Source organism: Macrotis lagotis, chromosome 1, assembly GCF_037893015.1.
Source record: "Macrotis lagotis isolate mMagLag1 chromosome 1, bilby.v1.9.chrom.fasta, whole genome shotgun sequence".
NCBI classification, from domain to species: Eukaryota; Metazoa; Chordata; class Mammalia; order Peramelemorphia; family Peramelidae; genus Macrotis; species Macrotis lagotis.
In genome coordinates this window covers 650,342,109-650,359,503 of record NC_133658.1, presented here as the reverse complement: position 1 = coordinate 650,359,503, position 17,395 = coordinate 650,342,109, and the positions used below count along the sequence as shown (strand labels likewise).

General features: G+C 40.5%; 1 protein-coding gene across 1 annotated transcript in view; it reads left to right on the top strand.

Moving 5' to 3' along the window:
• The window catches only part of LOC141507571 (aldehyde oxidase 4-like), a 159,108-nt gene that overhangs the window by 53,868 nt on the left and 87,845 nt on the right, over positions 1-17,395 (top strand). The window lies entirely within an intron of this gene.

Here is a 17,395-nt window from a genome sequence, read left to right as displayed (position 1 = left end):
GGGGTTGGGATCTTCCTTGCTTGCCTTTATCTAACAGGCCTGGGACCTGGGCTGTCTAGGTCCTAAGACATGGACTTCCCTGTGTCTAGAAGGCTCTTATTGATTTTCTTAGTCTCTAGCCTAGCAGGACTTTACTTCCCTTTTTCCTCTGAAGAGGGAGACCTTCACTGAAGATCTTCCATGATGTCTATAGTTGAAAACTTATTTCAATTTTTTTTTTTGGTGGGACCTATAGCTTTAATGACTGAGGCTTCATGCCATTATCTTGGTCCTGTCCTGGAAATATCTAGCTGCTCTTAGTTCTTTCCCTCTTAATTATTTTCTATTTATCTTGTAAACAACTTGTTATATTTGTGTATTTTCTCTCCCCTTAGATTGTTAGCTCCTTTTTCTATTTGTGTGTACTATCTCTCCCATTAGATTGTAAACTCTTTGTTATCTTTGAGTGAATACTGTCAATTCCATTAGATTTTAAATTCCTTGAGGATCAGAATTGTCTTTTGATTCTTTTTGTAACCTCTTTGTACTTACCACACACTTACCACAAATTAAATGTTTACTGATAGATTGGCAAAAAAAATAGAACATTTTAAAACTATTAATTTTTTAGTTAAAAATTAATTTTCTTTCTCTTCCATTCCCACATTGTTTTTAAAACAAAAGGAAAAAGAATGCTTTGTAACAAGACTACATAATCAAGCAAAACAAATTCTCTCCTTGACTGTCTTGAAAAACTATCTCATTCTGTATTCCAATTCTATCACTTTTCTGTCAAGGGGGGGAATACCAGAAAACTAAAGAACATTCCAATGGGAGGATGGATTAAAGTTTCCTTCAGAGAAATAATGGGATTGATTTTGTTATGAATCTAAAGGCAACATGAAATATAATTTCATGGGACAGTGTATGGTATTATTCAGTAAGATCCCAATAATATAATTATAATTATATATAATATTATATGTAATAATTATAGCTAGAGTTCCCAATATATGGCATAGATGATAAGGAAGTAGAGAAATTCAAATGAAGAACTTGATGATATTCCTACATTCATTCAATATATACTTAAATTTATTTTTTTTATAAAATTTTGCCTTTTCAAAGATGGTTCTATAGTAGAATTGGAAAAAAATAGATTGTTCCTTGTTCAAGAGTAAGAAGACAGTCTAATGAATATCTATCACAAATACTTTTTTTTAATAAAAGAGTAAAATGATACTCATCATAATAATATGGTAACATCATGAAAATGAACATTATTATATTGTAATATACAACAAACTTTGGGAGGCTGTTTTTGAAGTCCCTTAGTAATTAACCATTTCTCTATAGTTAAATCAAATTATAAGAGAAAAAAGTAAATTGAAACCAAAACCAAATTAGAAGAGAAAATGAAAAATAGGAAGACCTAAGTAATGTGACTCTTGTATGACTTATTCTGGAAAATGGAACTAGACAAAAGAACTATCATGGGCACAGATTGTTGCTTTTTCCTAAGCAATTTTAACCAATGTAGGTAAATTCCTTAAGAAAGAAGCCCAAAGAGTTTAGGAACCACCTTACCTAGCAAATGGTTCACTTCTTTGATAATATGAGAGAGAGATATAGCAGTTAAGGGTGACACTATTTTTGATTATATGCTTGTTTTGTAAGATATTGCAAAAAAACAAAGTGGAAGATTTTTAGGATGTATTGTCTCCCAGAATAGTAAAAAATGTTGACAAAAAGAAAATCTTTATATAAGAGTTTTCAAGAGACTCAATTATGTAAAAGTATTTTTATATCTGAAAGAGGACAGAATGACACATGTGTGAGAAAATCTCAGGCCTTATTGTTATATAAAAAGATTAATGAGAAAATATTAATTCCATGTAAATATATAGTGCTAGAAAAACTACTAACCCATATGAATATTTATATAAACATAATATGAATATACTTTTATGATGTTATTTTTTTTATTACTATCCTCAGTACCATTTAATTCTTTCTCAAAAGTATTAGTGATTGGGGGTGGCTAGGTGGCGCAGTGGATAAAGCACCAGCCCTGGAGTCAGGAGTACCTGGGTTCAAATCCGGTCTCAGAAATTTAATTATTACCTAGCTTTGTGGGCTTGGGCAAGCCACCTAACCCCACTTGCCTTGCAAAAACCTAAAAATAAAGAAGTATTAGTGATTGGCAGACATTAGACTATCTTCTTACTCTTGAACTAAGAATAACCTATTTTGTCCAGTACTACCATATGACCATCTTTGAAAAATACAAATATACATGTATGTAAAAATGAATATATATTTATTTATATATGCATGTATATATATATATATATGTATATATATATATATATATATATATATATCAAAGATAACCTACTCACCTAACAAGGGCATGCTTATTTACATAATAAGAAGCCTGGCATTTACAAAAGTAATTATATACCAGATCATATCTCTACACTTACAAAAAGGCAAAAAATAGATGATGCCCAATCTTCTTGTTTTTTGACTATAAAAAGTATTTGACTTGATTTAGGAAAAGTACACTTTAAAGATTTTCTTCCATTGAGTTTTCCTTTGCATATGTCAGAATTTCATAAGGTTTCAGAAAACACAGTTTTATAAAATGGTCTTGATAATTAGCTGATTTCAAAAGAAATTAATGTTAGACCACAGTTTAGATTTTCATTTTTATTTTCATAGTTTTCTTTTTTTATATTTCAATTTTTGTTAAAAATTGACTTCTAAATTCTCTAATTTCCTCTTACCACTCTCCCATCAATTGTGAAGGGAAGCAATATTGTATCAATTATACATGTAAAGTCAGGCAAATCACATTTTCATATTAGTCATGTTGTAACTTTTTAAAAAAAAACCCAAGAAGTATAAAGTAAAAATTAGCATGATTCATGTGCACTCTGAGTTAATCACTTTTCTCTCAGCTATATAGCAGTTTTCATCATGGGTCCTTTAGAATTGTCTTGGATCATTGCCTTGATCAGAAAAGCTAAGTCTTCCAGAGTTGGTTATACTTTCAATAGTGTAGTTACTGTGCACAATGTATCCCTGGTTCTGCTTACTTCACTATCTAGAAATTAATATATCTTTAAAGTTGTTTCTGAAATTATTTTTTCTCATGCCTTCTTATAGAATAATAGTAGTCCACAACTTAAAACATAATAATAGGACTACAACTTGTCCAACCATTCCAATATAAATGGGTATCTCCTCAATTTCCTATTCTGTGATATCACAAATTGAACTGCAATAGCAGTTCATATAGATCTTTTTTGTCTTTTTTATCTTGTTTGGACAGAGATCCAGCAGACCATCTATCAATTAGTGAATGACTTGCATTTCTATAAATTTGGCTCAGTTCCCTATATATTTGAGGAATGATGATGCCTTTATCAAAGAAAATTGCTATAAAATTCCCTAGTTTCCTCCTTTTTATTTTAAAGTTGACTATATTGGTTTTGTTGGTGCAAATTCTTTTTAATTTCATTTGATTAAATTCATCTATTTTTTCCTCTTATTATTATTTTCTCTTATCTTTTTTATTATAAACTCATCTCTTATTCTTAAAAATAAAAATTTTTGAATGCTTATGATATTACTCATTATATCATATCACATACTCATTTTAACTTTAACTGTGTATATTATATGAAATAGTGGTCTATATTTCATTTCTGTTAAATTGTTCTCTAGTTTTTCTAGCAATTTTTGAAAAAAGATGACTCCTTGCTCCAAAAGCTTATATATTTGAGTTTATCAAAAATAATATTTGTTATAATTTGAAATCTGGTACTGGTATACAGGCTTTCTTCACATTTTTTAAAATTTATTTCCATGATATTCTTGACCTTTTGTTCCTCCAGATAAATTTTATAATTCTTTTGTTCAGAGCTAAAAAATATTTCTTTGGCAATTTTAGTGGCATTAGTGCTGAATAAACAAAATGATTTGGGTAGAGTTGGAGTTTTTATTATATTAATTCCATCTATCTGTGAGAAAATAATATTTCTCTAGTTGTTTAGATCCATCCTTATTTGTGTGAAAAGATTTTGATACCTATGGTCTTATGACCTTTGGGTCTGTCTTGGAAGATATATTCCCAAGTATTTTATAATTTTGCAGTTGTTTTGAATAGAATTTCTCTTTCAAATCCTTCTTGGATTTGTGTTTTAGCAGTATATAGAAATGTTGATGATTTATATAGGTTTATTTCATATATTTCAACTTTTCAAAGTTGTTAATTGTTTCAACTGGTTTTTAAGTTGATTTTCTAGGAAATAGTGATATCATATAATCTGCAAAAAGTGATTGTTTTAATTCCCAACCATAATTAAATTTTTATTTTCTTCTTTCTATAGTTTGCATTCCTAATACAATGCTGAATATTAGTGGTAGAACTTTATTTCACAACTAATCTTATTGGAAAGGTTTTAAGCTTTTCCCAGTACAGATAATGCCTGCTTTTGGTTTTTAGATAGATACAACTTCTTGTTTTAAAAAAGGATCTATCAATTCTAGTGCTTTCTAGGGTTTTATTTGGATAGAAATGGGTATTCAATTTTTCAATTTTATTCAATTTTTTCAATTTTTTTTCTGATTCTGTTCAGATAATCATATAATTTTTGTTTTTGAAATGATCAATTAGTAGTTTTACTAATACTGTAGCAGCTCTATATTCTTGCTATAAATCCTTCTGGCTCATAGTTAAGATCTTTGTGATATATTGCTATAATTTCTTTATTAATATTTTCTTTCAAATTTTGCATCATTATACCTTTGAGGAATTAGCTTATGGTTTTTCTGCCTAATTTTGCTATCCCTAGATTAGGCATCAACATGATTTGGTAAGACTCCTTCCTTACTGGGTTTTTAAAATAGCTCATATAGTTTGGAGATTAATTGTTTCTTAAATATTTGGTAGAATTTACTTGCAAATGCATCTGGTTCTGGAGCTTTTTTAAAAAATTTTTATTAAAGATATTATTTGAGTTTTACAGTTTTCCCCCAATCTTACTTCCCTCCCCCCACCCCCACCCCACAGATAGCACTCCTTCAGTCTTTACTTTGTTTCCATGTTGTACCTCAATCCAAATTGGGTGTGATGAGAGAGAAATCATATCCTTAAAGAGAACAGAATTCTCAGAGGTAACCAGATCAAACCATAAGACATCTGGGTTTTTTTTCCAAATTAAAGGGAATAGTCCTTGTACTTTGTTCAAACTCCACAGCTCCTTATCTGGATACAGATGGTACTCTCCATTGCAGACAGCCCAAAATTGTTCCCAATTGTTGCGCTGATGGAATGAGCAAGTCCTTCAAGGTTGAACATCACACACATGTTGCTATTAGGGTATATAGTGTTTTTCTGGTTCTGCTCATCTCACTCAGCATCAGTTCATGCAAATCCCTCCAAGTTTCCCTGAAATCCCGTCCCTCCTGATTTCTAATAGAACAATAGTATTCCACGACATACATATACCACAGTTTGCTAAACCATTCCCCAATTGAAGGACATTTACTGGATTTCCAATTCTTTGCCAGCACAAACAGGGCTGCCATAAATATTTTTGTACAAGTAATGTTTTTACCCTTTTTCCTCATCTCTTCAGGGTATAGACCCAGTAGTGGTATTGCTGGGTCAAAGGGTATGCACATTTCTGTTGCCCTTTGGGCATAGTCCCAAATAGCTCTCCAGAAGGGTTGGATGAGTTCACAGCTCCACCAGCAGTGTAATAGTGTCCCAGATTTCCCACATCCCTTCCAACAATGATCATTATCCTTCCTGGTCATACTCGCCAATTTGAGAGGTGTGAGGTGGTACCTCAGAGAAGCTTTAATTTGAATTTCTCTAATAATTAATGATTTAGAGAATTTTTTCATATGGCTATGGATTGCTTTGATCTCCTCATCTGTAAATTGCCTTTGCATATCCTTTGACCATTTGCCAATTGGGAAATGGCTTTTTGTTTTAAAAATATGACTCAGTTCTCTGTATATTTTAGAAATGAGTCCTTTATCAGAATCATTAGTTGTAAAGATTGTTTCCCAATTTACTACTTTCCTTTTGATTTTGATTACATTGGTTTTACCTGTGCAAAAACTTTTTAATTTAATGTAATCGAAATCATCTAATTGGTTTTTAGTGATGTTCTCCAACTCTTCCTTAGTCATAAACTGTTCCCCTTTCTATAGATCTGACAGGTAGACTAGTCCTTGATTTTCTAATTTGCTTATAGTATTGTTTTTTATGTCTATGTCCTGTAACCATTTGGATCTTATCTTGGTAAAGGGTGTGAGGTGTTGGTCTAATCTAAGTTTCTTCCATACTGACTTCCAATTATCCCAGCAGTTTTTATCAAAGAGGGAGTTTTATCCAGGTGGCCTGACTCTTTGGGTTTATCAAACAGCAGATTATTATAATCCTCTCCTGCTTTTACACCTAGTCTATTCCACTGGTCCACCACTCTATTTCTTAGCCAATACCAAACAATTTTGATGACTGATGCTTTATAATATAATTTTAGATCTGGTAGTGCTAAGCCACCTTCGTTTGCATTTTTTTTCATTAAGCTCCTGGCAATTCTTGACTTTTTATTTCTCCATATGAATTTACTTACAATTTTTTCTAGCTCATTAAAGTAATTTTTTGGAATTTTGATTGGTAGGGTGTCGGGGGTCGGCCCTGACCGCCTGAGTGGATAGGACCTCCCCGAGAGTGAGGTCAGGCCAATCTAAAGAAGATACGGTTCCTTAAGGGGAGCAGTGGCTTCACCTGGTTGGCCTGAGTCCATTGCTCCAATCGGGTGGTAGGTCCTGCCCTCGGGGCGGATCGGGGTGGCAGCCCAGAACGAACCCCCTATATTAGCCATCACCCTGAGCTATTCGGGGGATCCCTCTGCACCTAATAAAACATATGCCTCCTGAAGAAGTGTCTGCCTGAGTCCCTCCTCGCTGATCCCCGGGGGAGGGAAAACACCAGGGACGCCTGAAGCAGTGCCCACTGAGGAGCTCACTCGGGAGTCCGGGGAAGAAGACCCCGGACAGAACTGGCCCCCGAACAGGGACACCCGAAGACCCCGCCGAGTGAGGTAAGCCTGTTTAAGTAAAAACAGAAGAGGCAGACACCCTAGGTCCACGGGACACCTAGAGGGAGTAAAGATGGGCAAAGGAATGTCTAAGCATTTACAGCCAGAGGATTCAGGAGTATTAGCATGTCAAGTACATGCACTAGTAAAGACTCATGGTATAAGAGTCCGTATAAAAGAATGTAAGGATTGGGTGGAAAAAATATTGGTTGTCTCTCCTTGGGTCTCCCACACCGGCATTGACCCTCAGAAGTGGAGAGTGGTAGGAACTCAAATGTCCTCTTACAACACAGAAAAACCTGGCTTTCTAACGGACACAGACTTTGTAATTTACTCCGTGGTGGCTGCGGCCCTTGACCCGCAGCCCCCACAAGGAGCCGTGTCCGGAGAATCACAAACAGGACCCTCATTACTGGGGGAACCTGAATGGCCCCCGCCCCCAGATGAGGGGCTTGATGACCGGAGGGAACCAGCCCCCAAATACCCTTGGGAAGAACTGGCTGCCGCGAGTCGATCGCCTGCCCCGGTAAAAAGTGATAGTAAGATTTTAGAACAAAAGGGCAAACATACAGAATGGCAAGGGATCTGTGGACAGGGTGCAGATGGCCGGAGCCACGTGCTGATAACAGGAAAGGAAGGGTCTGGGGCGACCGTCCCCAGACAGGCACCCCGCCGGACTCGTTTACAGCAGGCCATTCATAAGGCTTTGGAGGATGGGGAGGAAGTAGAGGAAGAAGACCTAGACTATCTTACCTCCTCAGCAGCTGCTTACCCAATATTTGTGCAAAGAGAAAACGGCCAACAGGTTAGAGTTCGCCGCCCAATACCGTACAAATTTATCAAAGATCTCAGAGAGGCAGTCCATAGTTATGGGCCAGGATCTGCCTATGTAAAACGGCTCATAAGTTCTAACACTCAGACTGCCGCCTGGCTCCCCACGGATTGGGATGAAACTTTAGAAGCGGTGTTAGAGTCATCACATTACACCGCCTGGGCTGCCTACTGGCGCAGAGAGGCCAGGCTACAGGCTGAGATCATAGACCCAAATAATTCTGATTTAGTAACTAATCAACTCACTGGATGTGGCCAGTTTAACACTGTGGAGGCTCAATTACAACTTTCAGAACCCATTGTCAGGGCAGTGCAGATAGCAGGACTGAATGCCCTGAACAAACTGGCTCGAGCAGCCTCGACTCCCCTGCAGCAGCTGAAACAGAGAGCTGAGGAGTCTGCTGTAGATTTTATCAGCAGAGTGCAGACTACTGTGGAAGGGAAATTCGGGACAGGAAATGCAGCACAGCCTTTAATCATTCAGTTGATAAAGGGAGGGCTAACTCATTCAAAAGGCTTGCTAGCTACTCTGCCTGCTGACCCCTCCTTAGAGGAGATAATTGATAAGGCCCTAGACGAGGAACCCCCACCGGATCCTCTCCAAACCTCTATTAACCTCCTCGTTGATGCTTTACAAACCATAAGCTTAGTGCCTAGATCAAAGGGTAAAGGAAACTGTTTTCGCTGCGGGAAGGCCGGTCACTTTCAAGCTGAGTGCCGTAATTCCCAGAAGAGTGCAATGAAGTGCTTTGTCTGTGGTAAACCTGGTCATATAGCAAAGCATTGTAGACAGAAAAATAAGAAGTATAGCAATGATGGGCCGCAGGGAAACGGGAAGAGGGGTCGGGAAGCCGAGGGCCCGACCTCAGGGCTGACCTATTAAATCCCTCGGTTACTATTCCCCTCTCAGAGAGCACAGAATTGAGCCCATGGACTACGACTACTGTTAAAGCCTCCCCTAGGGACTTCCACCGTTTAGTGATTGGAACTGCTCTCGCTCCCCAGGTCATTGTCCACACACAGCTCCTAAGCCCAGGCCAGACTTCTATAACTGTTACAAATCCCCACCATTATCCAATAGAACTAAAAGGCGGTGAGACTGTTGCTCTTGCTATTTCCCTCCCCTGGATAGATAAGGATTGGAGAGAGTGTACCAATGAGGACACATTTGTGGCATGGACACAGGCTATATCAGCCCACCGTCCCACTTTACCACTTATAGTGGAGGGAAGAGAGATTGTAGGTTTAATTGATACAGGTGCTGATGTCTCGGTCATATCCACAAAAGATTGGCAGCCCTGTTGGGAACTTTCAAAAACTCCCCAAGACATCACGGGAGTTTCAGGAGGAACTTTGGCGAAAAAGTCTCTAAGATTTCTAAAATGGAAAAGTGATGATATAGCAGGGATTTTCCGCCCTTTGGTACTTACTATTCCTATGTCCCTATGGGGGAGGGATGTTTTGCAAACTTTGGGCTTGTCTCTGACTACAGACACAGCTTTAAACCACTAGGGGTCACTGGAGGGCCGCAACCCATACCACTGACGTGGAGATCCGACAAACCGGTTTGGGTAGATCAGTGGCCCCTCACCAAAGAGAAATTACAGGCCCTTGCTAACATAGTACAAGGACTTTTATCGGCTGGACAAGTAGAGCCATCCACCAGCCCATGGAATTCCCCAGTTTTTGTAATCAAAAAGAAAAGTGGGAAATGGAGAATGTTAGTAGATCTAAGAAAAGTAAATGCCACTCTACAACCTATGGGTACCACCCAGCCTGGGTTGCCTTCTCCAGTTGCCATTCCAAAGACTTGGCCCATAACTGTTATAGATATAAAGGATTGTTTTTCTAGTATACCCCTTAACCCTGTAGATGGACAGCGCTTTGCCTTTAGTGTACCTGCTGTAAATTATCAAGAACCTGCTCAGCGTTTTCAGTTTAAAGTCCTTCCCCAAGGCATGGCAAACAGTCCCACTCTATGTCAGGTTTATGTTGCACAGATTTTGATGCCCATTAGGCGAGAACACTTGGGAGCCATTATTATTCATTATATGGATGACATATTAATTTCTGCATCCCACCGGACTGATGTCTCGCTTATTTTACAAAAGATTACCTCAGCCCTAGCAGCATATGGGTTACAAGTTGCCCCTGAAAAGATACAAACAGAACCTCCCTACACATATTTAGGACATCAGGTATACAAGGATTTAGTGAAGAAATCTCCTAAGATTGATACAGCTCAAGTTTCTACATTAAATGACTTTCAGAAATTAATTGGTTCAATCCAATGGCTGAGGAATGTAGTTCCTATTTCCAATGATATGATGTATCCATTGTATAATATTTTAAAAGGCTCATCTGATTTGAACTCGCCTCGTACATGGACCCCTGCAGCCATAAAAGCTGTTACTCAGATACAGGACTTAGCATCCACATCAATTGTTGCCCGATTAGATCCAGCCGCTCCAGTTTATGTAACTCTGGTATGTCATCCTTCATTGGGTAAGGCCGGAGTAGTGTTCCAAGTTACAGGTCCTTTACAATGGGTACATTCATCTAAACCCATTAAGTCTATACCCTCCAAGTTTGAAGTGGATGCACAACTCCTTTTGAAAGCAGCGGAAGCTGCAATCACTATTTTTGGTACCATTCCTATGTTACTGCTCCAAGAGGATCCTGCAATACTTACTCATCTAGCACAGAACTCTGAGGAGTGGGCCATGTTATTGTCTATTTATCCCACTTCTCAGGGTCATCCACCTCCCTCATTACGAGGATGGTTGCAACTCCCTTTGAAGTATCCCTCCAACCCTGTAGTTCCTCAGCCAGTACAGGGAGTCAATGTTTTTACGGATGCTACCAAACACCATAGAGCATCTATTTATATTCCAGACAAGAAGATATTGAAGGTGCTACAAACCCCATATACCTCAGCTCAAAAGAATGAATTGCAGGCCATTGTGATAGCCTTAGAACTGTGTGCTTATGAGCCTTTTAACTTAATCACTGATAGCTATTACTGCTTTGTCTTATTGCAACAGTTAGCTCTAGCAGATCTTTCTTTGTCCAATTCTGCAGTCATAGATCTTTTACACCAAGCACAACGGTCTCTCCTACACCGCTCTGACCCCCTCTATGTCTTACATGTCAGATCTCATGTGTCCACTTCTGGCCCAATATACTCAGGGAATGCCATAGCTGACTCGGCTCTCCTTGACCCTGATATCAAAAGTGAGATAGTCATGTATGCAGATCCTTCTATTGTTCATGACACATTTCATCTCCCAGCAAAAACACTTGCACGGCTTTATGGTCTTCCTAAGGAAGAGGCACGTCGTATTGTCCGACAATGCAGGCATTGTGTCCCTTTCCACCCTGCCCCGCTTGTACATGCCACCAACCCCCGGGGCCTGGCCCCTAATGACATTTGGCAGATGGATGTCACCCACTTTCAGGCCAGCCTGATTCATATCACTGTGGACACTTTTCTAACTTTATTATGGCCACTTTGCAGCCTGGTGAGGCTGTACGCCATGTGATAGCTCATTGCCTTCACTGCTTTGCCACCCATGGGATACCTCGGTTGTTAAAAACCGACAACGGCCCGGCCTATACCTCCTCTGCTTTTGCTCGCTTCTGCCACCAATTCGGTGTCACTCATGTTACCGGTATCCCTTACAACCCCACCGGTCAAGCCATCGTGGAGCGTGCCAATCAATCCTTGAAGCGCACTCTCATTAAACAAAAAGGGGGAGTGCGTGGTAGGCTCACTGCAGCCCAGGTAGCAACAGCAGTATTCACTAGGAATTATTTGATTGATAATGAACAAGGCATCACCCCTGCCATGAAACAGATGCTGTCAACATCAACACAGACACAAAAACATGAACAACAAACACAAAAACATGATGAACAACAAACACAAAAACATGATAAAAAAGCACACTTGCAAAGTCCGACCACAGTTTGGTGGAGAGATGAGGAGGGTCGTTGGCACGGCCCTGTACAGGTTAAGGTGTGGGGAAAGGGTTTCTTATGTCTCCAAACAGGTGAGAGAACACGCTGGGTGCCCGTCAAATGGACCAGGGCCTGTGAAGAAACGAAGGAAAAGAGATCGGAGCAGCACCCTTCGGAGAATTCCTCTTATTCTAATTCCACAGTGCCTTTGCATTCCCTACCACCCTGCCCAATAGGCCACCGTTCGCAAGTATTCATACCTACGGTACCCTGCTCCACGGGCATCCCAAGACTAGGACCACTTGGGCTACCTAACAACACTGAGTTATGGTTTTGGGATGGACAGCAGAACCACACCACGTACACCATGAGACCCTCTCCCACTCCTGTTGCCTTACCGTATGGACAGATGCATCCCGACCTCTGGAAAATAGGAGCGGCCTTAGGGGGAGTGAACGCCTCTTTTCGCCTGTGGCCATGCCCTCGTAATGATGATGCCTGTCATGACTTTTCATTCCAACAATGGTATAATGTGTTTAAGACTCTTAACAGCTCTTGCCATCAAACCAAGGACGGCACAGACCGCTTGTGCTACCGGCTGAGCGCCACCGCGCACACCCCTCCGGACACTCTCTTCCTTCTTTGTCCCCCTGCTAACCTGACTATTCAACTAAAGGGGGAGTCCGCTGGTTTACCCCTTTTTAACATCACTTGTACTGACCCGATTTTTACAAATGTCTTACGGTATAATCATACTGGGTATGCTGTGTTCCTAGCTGTATCCCCTCCCTACCAACTCCTACCTGTCAAAGCAGAAGATTTTGCGTTGTCCCCCGCTGATTCTTTGGTGAAAAAATTGTACCGTGCAGTGTTGGGGGAAAAGTTGTTACGTACCAGGAGGGATGGGATCGGGGATGCTTTGAGTTTGGTGAACTTGGCTATTGAGATGTATGAGGAATGGCAGATCCAGGAACTAGAGAGTGAGGTGACTATGTTAGCTTCTACTATCCAAACATTCATAACAAACCAGGTCTCCCTCTTGCATTACCAGCAACATGTTGACTCCCTTCTACAGAAGCAAATAGGAGCATTGGAAACAACAGTCCTCTGGTTAGGGGATAGACTGGCCCTTATGGCAGGGTACATGAAACTTCAATGCCATTATAAGTATCAGCCTCTCTGTGTGCTTAATTTGCCTGTAAATATGTCACAGTTCCCATCAGACTGGGGTAGAGTTAAACAGGCATTACAGGAGGCGATGTTAGCCTACAACACCTCCAATGACATCCACCAATTAGATATGCTGATAGCCCAGCTCAACAACATTTCCTCCCATTTCAGAGCTGAGTGGGATGATCAAGAAGACTCCTTTCTAAAATGGTTTACGGGTGCCCTCCACCTGAGATGGTTGTTTTCCTTCTTGCCGGCTGTAGGAATGTTTATTGTGATTTGTCTCTTTTTCCCATGTATCCTGAAACTATTGTTCTTCATCTTTTCTCGTTCTCTGGAGGCATTGAAGGCGGACCTTCTAGGCCCACGCCATCGCCGGGCTCGGGCAGCCCCTGTGTGATTACTGACCGAGCCGAGCCAGGGTGCTCTGCCCCCCCCCCCCCCATAAGCAGGTGGGGCGCTAATTGTGTTAAACAAAAAGGGGGAGTTGTTTGTCGGGGGTCGGCCCTGACCGCCTGAGTGGATAGGACCTCCCCGAGAGTGAGGTCAGGCCAATCTAAAGAAGATACGGTTCCTTAAGGGGAGCAGTGGCTTCACCTGGTTGGCCTGTGTCCATTGCTCCAATCGGGTGGTAGGTCCTGCCCTCGGGGCGGATCGGGGTGGCAGCCCAGAACGAACCCCCTATATTAGCCATCACCCTGAGCTATTCGGGGGATCCCTCTGCACCTAATAAAACATATGCCTCCTGAAGAAGTGTCTGCCTGAGTCCCTCCTCGCTGATCCCCGGGGGAGGGAAAACACCAGGGACGCCTGAAGCAGTGCCCACTGAGGAGCTCACTCGGGAGTCCGGGGAAGAAGACCCCGGACAGTAGGGCACTAAACAGATAGTTTAATTTTGGTAGAATTATCATTTTTATTATATTAGCTCTACCTATCCATGAACAGTTGATATTTGCCCAGTTATTTAAATCTGATTTAATTTGTGTGAGAAGTGTTTTATAATTGTTTTTAAAAAGGTTCTGAGTCTGTCTTGGCAAATAGGCTCCCAAGTATTTTACACTATCTGAGGTTACTTTGAATGGAATTTCTCTTTCTAGCTCTTCCTGCTGTTTCTTGCTAGTCATATATAGGAAAGTTGAGGATTTATGAGGGTTTCTTTTATAACCTGCAACTTTGCTAAAATTGCTAATTGTTTCCAGTAGTTTTTTAGATGATTTCTTGCGATTCTCTAGGCAAACCATCATGTCATCTGGGAATAGTGAGAGTTTTGTCTCTTTCTTCCCAATTCTAATTCCTTTAATTTCTTTTTCTTCTCTAATTGCTGATGCTAACATTTCTAATACAATATTGAATAGTAGTGGTGATAATGGGCACCCTTGTTTAACTCCTGATCTTATTGGGAATGCCTCTAGCTTCCCTCTGTTTGTATTTTTCCCCCTTTCCCCCCTTTTATCCATATTCCCCAGTATTTTGTTTTTGAATACCACCCCCTTCAGTGTGTTTGCCCTCCTATATCACTCCCTCCCCTTTCTTTCCCCTTTCCCTGTTCCCTTCCCTTCCTTTTGTTATTTCCCCTTATTTCCTCCACTCCACTCCCCTTCCCTTTCTCTGTCCCCCCCTCCCCTTTTCCCCTTTTCCTTCTTGAAAGGTTAGATGTTTTATAAGTTAACTGAGTATGTGTAGGTTGACATTAAGCCAAGTCTGATGAGAAGAAGATTCAGGTGTTTCTGTTCTACTCCTTTCTTCCCCTCTATTACCATAGGTTTTTTCTTCCTCTTAGTGTAATGAGATTTGTCCCATTCAATCCCCTCCCTCCTCCCATCTCTTTCCTGTCCCCCTTTTTAAGGAGGTAGTGTATTTTTTTTGGATCATTCTATCTAAGTCATAGAAAATTCTGAGTGTCTGACCCTTCTAGTCCAGTACATTCTGTTGAATAGAGTCCAAATTCCTGAGAGTTATTAGAGTCTTTCTCCCTGGTGGAGTTAAAGCCAGTTACATCCCATTAGATATCAGTCTCATGGATAGGTCATGGATGTCCAGCATTTCTGGCTAGGTATATTCTCTCTGTTAGAGTTACATTTCTCAGGATTCTCAGGATTTATTATAGTCTCTACCCCCCCCCCCCCCATGCTGGGACATAGCCAGTTTCAACTTGCTGGATTGCATTTTTTTCCTTTTACCGCCCCCCCCCTTTTTTTTTTTACCTTTTCATGTGTCTCTTGAACCTCCTGTTTGATATCCAAATTTGCTGTTTAGCTCTGGTCTTTTCATCAGAAATTTTTGGAATTCTTCCATTTCATTAAATGTCCATCTTTTTCCCTGGAAGAGAAGGCTCAGCTTTGCAGGAAAGTAGATTCTTGGCTGCATTCCAAGCTCCCGTGCTCTTCAAAATATCTCGTTCCAGGCCCTTCGATCCCTGAAAGTTGATGCAGCCAGGTCCTGTGTGATCCTTACTGTGGCTCCTTGATATTTAAATTGTTTCTTTCTGGATGCTTGCAGGATTTTCTCTTTTATCTGATAGTTCTGGAGTTTGGCCACAACATTCCTTGGTATTTTCCTTTTAGGATCTTTTTCTGGTGGGGATCGATGTACTCTTTCAATAACTACTTTGCCCTCCGATTCGATGATGTCAGGGCAGTTTTCCATCACTAGATCCTGTAATATTAAGTCCAGGCTTTTTTTCTCTTCAATGTTTTCAGGAAGTCCTATGATTTTCAGGTTTCCCCTCCTCGATCTATTCTCGAGGTCAGTGGTTTTGCTGATGAGGTATTTCACATTTTTTTCTATTTTTTCTATTTTTGATTTTGTTTAACTGACTCTTGCTGTCTCATGGAGTCATTAGTTTCTGTAGACTCCATTATTTTTTTGGGGGAGGAGTTTTCTTCATTAACCTTTTCCAATTGGTCGATTCTACTTTTGAAAGAGCTTTCCATTTGACCAATTGAGGTTTTGAGAGAATTAATTTCTTTTTGCATTTGCTCATTTGAGGATCTGAGAGAATTATTCTCATTTTGCAAGGCATTAATTGTCTCCCCCAAATTTTCCAGTTTAATTTTAAACTACTTCCTTATTTCTTCAAGGAAGTCTTTCTGTGCTGGAGACCAGATTGTATTCTCCTCAGAGGTTCCAGGTCTCTCTAGGTTGGGGTCTTTCCCTTCCAGGAATTTTTCTGTGGATCCACCTTTCCACTGACCCTTCTTCATTATGCTAAGACCTTGAGTTGGGTGGGGCTGGTTCACCTGGGCTTGGGATCTCTAAAGGCTTTACTGAGTGCAGTTTCTCTGGCTGGCCAGTAGGACGTGCTGGTTGCCCTCTCTGGAGTGTCTGTGACCTTGGTTGCTAGGCTTTCTCCCTTTGCTTGAGGGAGGGAATTGGAGCCATTGAATTCTTTTGCCTTCAATCAATGGTGGGCTTTACCCTGGCCTGAGGTGATTCCTCAGCTGGGCTGGTTCTTTTGCTCACACACCTGGGCCTGAGGCAGAAATAATTTGCATTTGTTTGGGAGGAGACCTCAGTGTAGTGGGCTCAGAGTTTCTCAGACCTGAGGAGCCCAGGGATGGTGTCCACAGCTGTCCTGCACCAGGCCTCTCCCCGCAGCCTCTTCCCCAAGCTCCAGGGGGACAGCCCCAACACCAGCACCTCTGCTTCCCCGCGGACCGAAGCCCCCTTCTTCCAGCCCCACTGCTGATCCAGCAGGTCCGGCTCTCGGGCCCTCAGAATCCCGGTTCCGATTCAGCTGTTGGTCTGGCTGATCTTCCCTCGGAGCTCAGACTCACCTGCCAGTACTCAGCCAAGGCTGCTGCGGGAGACAAATCCTGAGGTAGATTTTCCTCTCCTGGCTTTTCTTTCTGGGTTTCCTGGTTCGGATTTCTTTTAAGAGGTTTGTTTCATGTGATAAATGGGGAAGAGATCAGGAGACTTTAGAACTGTGCCTGTCTTCTCTCCGCCATCTTGGCCCCGCCTGGAGCTTTTTTTCTTATGGATGTTACTTATGACTGGCTCAATTTAATTTCCATCATATAGACATTTCAGTATTCTACTTTCTCTTTGGTTAATCTGAGCAATTTATATTTCCTTAAATTATCTTCCATTTCAATTACATTATCAATTTTACTGGTATTTTAGTTTTCAAAATAACTAATAATTGCTTTAATTTCATTTCCCTTGCTGGTATCTTTACTCCTTTTGTTTGGTTCTCCATCTTTTTTTTTTAAATCAAATTAATTTATCATTTATTTTATTATTTTTTCATAATATCTGTTCCTAGTTTTATTTGCAAATTGTTTTTTAGGTTTTTGCAAGGCAAATGGGGTTAAGTGGCTTTCCCAAGG